The sequence below is a fragment of the Theobroma cacao genome, chromosome 2, assembly GCF_000208745.1.
Source record: "Theobroma cacao cultivar B97-61/B2 chromosome 2, Criollo_cocoa_genome_V2, whole genome shotgun sequence".
In the NCBI taxonomy this organism is placed as follows: domain Eukaryota; kingdom Viridiplantae; phylum Streptophyta; class Magnoliopsida; order Malvales; family Malvaceae; genus Theobroma; species Theobroma cacao.
This window is the reverse complement of record NC_030851.1, coordinates 18139736-18146206: the sequence shown is the minus strand read 5'-3', so window position 1 is coordinate 18146206 and position 6471 is coordinate 18139736. Positions and strand designations below refer to the sequence as shown.

Sequence of the window (6471 nt, the reverse complement as noted above, 5' to 3'; positions counted from 1 at the left end):
TGAATATGTGTATGCAATGTAAATTGCTAAATACATGACTGGTATAGTGCATGTATATTATTATCGATAATGCCATTGTGTTTTGGCTATGTTCACACTCGAGAAAAGGTGTGTGTGTATGCGTGATATGATAAATTTGTTAAGCAAAGGTAAATGGATAGGCTTGCTTGGGCTTAGTGAGCTATGCTCATTGAGCTCATGCACCGGTCATGGCTCGAGAAATTGGGTCGTGACAAGTTATACCTGTAAGCAAAAGGTAGATGGGTTTTGCTGGATCCTTTACAAGGTTGTATCTTATGTAAAGGTTTTGCCAGATTGACACATTTATTCGTGTCAACATATTTTGTGCCGAAGTTAGATCGATTTTGTTGTAATATGGAAAAGCCTTTGAGTATAACTACTCCTTTAGAGGAAGTGTTTGTGGCCAAATACATGTACAAGTCTTATGTAGTCCGCATTAAAGACAAAGACACCCTTGCAGACTTGGTGTTGTTTTTGATGTTGGACTTTGACATAATCTTAGGAATATATTGGTTAGCGTCCTGTTTTGCTAAGGTGGACTGCCACTATAAGCTAGTGAAGTTTAAATTTTTAGGAGAACCCTCATTTATGATTTATGGACATAATAGTCCAATGTTTGTGGAAGTTATGTCAACGAATGCAAAGGCAAGAAGGCCAAGGGTATCTAGCGATGACGGTAGATGTTTCAATGGATGAAAAGGAGTATCGATTCTTTTCCAGTAGTTGATGAATATCTTGATGTTTTTTTGGATGAGTTACCCGGATTGCCTCCCGAGCTAGAGATTGAATTTTGTATTGACTTAATTTTAGATATGAGACCTATTTCTATGTGTCCGTATTGTATGGCAATGGTTGAGTTAAGAGAGCTCTAGAGACAATTAAATTATTTGTTGAACAAGGGCTTTATTCACCTAAGTGTTTCACCTTGGGGAACACTAATGCTATTAGTGAAAAAGAAGGATGGTAGCCTTTGATTGTGCATTGACTACCGAGAACTTAATAAGTCACTATAAAGAATAAATATCTACTCTCAATGATAGATGATTTCTTTGACTAGATGTAGGGTGCAGTGCACTTTTCTAAGATTGATTTATGCTATATGTATCACCAATTGAGAATTCGAGAGAGTGATATACCCAACATGGCATTCCACACACACTATGGGCACTATTAATTTTTGGTGATGTTGTTTGGACTCACTAATGCCCTACAGCCTTTATGGATTTAATGAACAAAGTCTTTTGAGCATATGTGAACTATTTGTGGTCGTAATTATAAACAACATCTTAGTGCATTTTAGGAGCCCAGAAAAGCATGCACAACACTTGTTTGTGCTTCAAATGCTCAAAGAACATAGATTGTATGCTAAGTTCCCAAAATGTGAATTTTGGTTGAATAAAGTCAGTTTCTTGGGGCACGTTGCATTTGAGAAAAGGGTACAACTTGATCCCAGTAAGATAGAAGCCGTGGAAAATTAGCCAAGGCCAATGTTTGTAATAAAAATTAGAAGTCTTATAAGATTAGTCGGATATTAAAGACATTTTGTACAAGACTTTTCTAAAATTGCATCCTTTCTAACAAGATTAACACGGAGGAGAATTATGTTTAATTAGACTTATGCTTGCAAGCCGAGTTTTTAGAGACTTAAAGCTTGTCTCGCTTCTATGCTTGTGTTAAGCATACTGTGTGGATTTAGAGGCTATACTGTGTACTATGATGTGTCACAGATTAGATTGGGCTGCATGTTGATACAACACAGGAAAGTTATAGCTTATGCCTCCCAACAACTTAAAAGACATAAACAAAATTACCCTACGCATGATTTAGAGATGGCAGCGATCATGTTCGCCTTGAAGATATGGTGATAGTATCTATATGGTGAGACTTGTGAAATATATACCAACCACAAGAGCTTGAAGTATATATTTCAACAAAGAGATTTGAACTTAAGACAACGTAGGTGGTTAGAATTATTGAAAGATTATGACTGCACCATACTCTACCATTTTGGCAAGGCCAATGTTGTGGTGGATGCCTTGAGCTAGAAATCAATAGGGAGCTTAGCACACGTGACGGTAGAGAAATAATCTTTAGTGAAGAGTTTGTACGATCTGGGCAATATAAGGATGCACTTTGAGGTTAATGATTCGAATGGCTTGTTGGCCCATTTCAGAGTTCGATCAATGATTTTAGATCGGATTAGAGATGCCCAAAAATGGGATAAATTTTTGGTGAACATCTTTGGAGATATGAGCAAAGATAAAGCTTAAGACTTTGTTTACAACACTGATGGTTTACTAAGATACCGATCACGAGTTTACGTGCCAAATTTAAATGGTTTATGAAATGAGATATTAGAAAAGGCTTATGTTGTAGTTTATGTCATACACCTAAGAGCCACCAAGATGTACCATGATTTGAAGTTTGTTTGCTGGTGGCCAAGGCTAAAAAGAGATGTAGCTAAGTATGTCTCCAAATGTTTGGCTTGTCAACAAGTGAAAGCCCAACATCAAAGGCCCTTAGAATTGCTACAACTGTTATTGATACCCTAGTGGATATGGGAACATGTAGCAATGGACTTTGTGACGGGTAATTGTTGATCGACTAACTAAATCAACGCATTTTCTACCCGTCAAGACTAAGTTTGAGGCAACTCAGTATGCCTAAATTTATATTGACGAAATTGTAAGACTACATGGTATTTTGATAACGATAGTGTCCGATAGAGGCTCGCAGTTCACTAATCAATTTTGGAAGAGATTGAAAAAAGCCTTAGGCACAAGATTGGATTTTACTATAGCTTTTCATCCACAAACAGATGGCCAATCTGAGCGTACGATACAAACACTCAAAGATATGTTGAGAGCAATCATGCTCGACTTCGGAGTCTCTTGGAATTGTTATTTGCCTTTGGCTGAGTTTGCTTATAATAATAGCTATTGGTCACAATTGAAATGGCACCATTTAAAGCTTTATATGGTGGAAGGTGTAGGTCACTTATTGGCAAGCTTGAGTTTGGATAGAGTAAACTTTTGGCATAGGAAATGGTCTAAGAAGCTGAGAATGGTGTTTGCATAATCAAAGATAGAATGTAGTCGTCTTAGAGTTGGCAAAAATCATACGACGATAATAGGTGAAAGCCTTTGGAGTTTGAGGTAGGGGACTTTGTGTTTTTGAAAGTTTCACTGACCAAGAAAATTAAAAGATTTTAGAAAAAATGAAAATTAAGTGTCACGACCCGGTACTTTCCTCGAACCCATGACAACCGCCGTGATGTCCCGATAGACATTCATTATCCTGAATGCCAACCGAAACCTCGCAAGGCTTAATATCAGTTTTTGCACCTCCCTTGTGAGCAATAATTACTAAATATCATATTTTAAAAGATTATAAGCTATTTCCAAATCAAAACAATAATAAAAAAGTATTTTCTATCTCATAAGGACATTTTGATTATTTTTTTCAAAAATTTTGAAACCTGTTGAAAATATAATATATAGGGGAAAATACACATTTCATAACTAAAAACAAGTTTTTATGTCTAAAACATTCATTTAGGGTGAAATTGTAGCTAATAGAATAAAATAAAAATATGAAATGAAATATTCTATTTTCTTATAAAATAATATTTATAGAACTCTGCGTAAATAATTTTTGTAGTGTAAAAGCAAAATAAATCTATACATACAGTAACACAGATAACCAGAGTATGTAATTTAATTTACAATGACGTGTGGGCCCCTAAATGACTAAAGGTAACAAAGGCTGTGGACCTACAAGTTCTGATGAGGTGAGTCCAATAATAACCCTCGACGAAATCAGCTATTTACGGACTGTCCTAATCCTGAAATGAGTGGAAAGGAGGGTGGTGAGTTTATATAAACTCAGTGAGTAAACAAACATCATCTAAAATATCTAAAGTCGAGTAAATAGAGACAGCGTAAAATAGTTCATCGTATTATGATTCATAACGTTTCAAACTCATTTCAACTAAATAAAATAATTTCATTTCACTCAAATAATCAACATTGCTTATGAATTTCTTAAAAATTTAGCTCATGCCAAAACTCATTCTCGGGGATACCTTGGTCGGGGCATCCAACCGAGTTCGCCAAGGTTGTTAAAGAAAAGTTCATATACGCATAAAACACATTTTTACGTTTAAAAGCATAGTCGTTCCTTGGCGTTGGCTGAGTTCACCCTCACGTGATGGTTTAGCGTGTAGTGAACTCTAAAGCTTTACCTCAGGAGATACCCTCTGCGCCTCTCGTACCGAGGTAAAATATAACTGGATTTACCGTGCCCCTCTTTAATAGGCTGGTCCATGAAAATCCGCCACTGCAGTGACTAATCAATATCCCACCAAATCAATAAAAGTTTCGACAGCATAACATGGCAATTATATTACTACCTAGCCTGTTAAGGCAAAACAAATAGTTCATACCATTTCAACACAATTTCCAATTCAGCCATTCATGTCAATATCACCATAAGCCATTCAATTCAAACCATAAATTTACAACACAATCAAACAGTCTCTAATTACTCAATTTCTAAAATCATCATTCAATTTCAAAATGATATTATAAAACTCATTTCATTTAATCACATTTTACTTATAAAACATAAGGATTTACCATTTAAACTCATTTTTCTATAAAATCACAAAAACGAATAAAAACTACTTTAGATAATTAAGACGATAATAAGGTTACTCACAATATCGGGAGTCGAAGTACTCCTAGTCTTGGTCTTCAAGTACAATCTCCTTACCCTTATCAGAAGTTTCACCACCTAAACATAATGCACAATAAGCAATTTACTATATTTGTACTAAACCGTTATAAAACTAATTTAGGCTCTATATGAATGCATGAAATGGGATGCGAAATGTTCTGATTATTATCTAAATATGGTGTTCTACGTAGCTTCAATTATGTATCGAAATAAAATGGTATTGGCCTAATTCGATCTATACACCGGTTAATTGGCCAATACATCCAATTCAACTCCAATTAACTTGATTCCACTTCCAACACTCCAAGTCATCAATTACAAGTTAAATAATATGTAATATCACAAAAATCCATCATCAATATCTTCCTTGTAAAATTCGGCCATTGAAGGTTTAGTGTAGAACATGTAATTTTCATGCTTGATTTTTACACCTTACATCATAAAACAACTAAAAACACCTAAATAGCATGAAATTCATCAAAGTCCATTATCCAATTTCTCTCTTGAAAATTTCAGCCAAGGAGTGTGGGTGAAGGGCATGAAATTTCTTGCTTGTTTTTCATGCTAAACATCACCAAACAACTAAAAACACTAAGATACCTTGAAATCTAACCAAATAAATCATCAAATCTTCTCTCCTTAAATTCGTTCAGCCATGAATCCTTCATGAGATCTTGAATTGTAACCATGGTAATTGAAAAAGAATGCATAAGAAAGGTAGATCACAAGCTAAAATTAAGAAATTCTACATTTACTTGCTTAATTCCTTGAAATCCAATGAATTTTCTCTTGATTTTCTTCTCTAGGGTTTGTTCTATGCTTTTTCCCTTTGTTCTTGCCTTGGTCGGCCAAGACAAATGAGATGGGAGAGTTTTAGTTGTGTTTATAAAGGAAAATATAATAATATTAAAGCTTGACACTTGTCACCATGTGATTGGTCCATGCACAAAACTTAATAATTAAGCATTTCTTCTCCACCACATAAAATCCCTCAATTATCTAAAGTGTAAAATGAATTTCATGGGTTTGACAAGTGTCAAGGTGGTGTAAAATTCAAAAAATTTTAATTACGTCCTTGTGGACACTTGAAATGATCTTTTTGCTCTTATGTTAAAAAAATTATCGAAATTAAAATTTTTCACTTCTCAAGCTCAAATTATGTTCCAAATAGTCAAACTTGATCAAAATTTCATCCACCATCCCAAATTTGCCCTCGGGTGGAAAAATGACCATTTTACCCTTACGTTATGGAAATTCCAATTTAACTCCAAATCAATTGCCGAACTTCGAATCACCTTTTCAAGTCATTCTAAGATTCAATAACTCGCAATTGCATTTTAAAATCTTTATTTGAACTAGTTCGAGGCTTAAATCAACCTAGTTGTACCACTTGGTACACTACCGACTTTTGACTACTTTTTTGAGGTATTCAAGTATGCAAGCATGTTGTCAAATACATGAATGACATGGCAAACATATTATAGGGCTGGGCTTGACATTACGCCCAAGATACATTAGACCATTTGAGGTTTTGGAAGGCGTAAGCACATTTTCTTATCACTTGGCATTACAGCCAAATTTGTCTAATGTTCATCCAGTTTTCCATGTATCCATGCTTAAGAAATATGTTTATGATCTTTCGCATGTGATTTAATACGATAAGGTCCAGTTGCAAGACGGACTTAATTATGGTGAGTAGCCCATAGCCATATT

General features: G+C 34.9%; 1 long non-coding RNA gene across 1 annotated transcript; it reads right to left on the bottom strand.

Annotated features, from left to right (window-relative positions):
• Positions 3691-5537, bottom strand: LOC108660846. The gene is made up of 3 exons (XR_001926539.1): positions 5508-5537; positions 4741-4815; positions 3691-3865 (listed from the first exon to the last, which is right to left on the bottom strand). It is a non-coding gene; the product is annotated as an uncharacterized LOC108660846 (long non-coding RNA).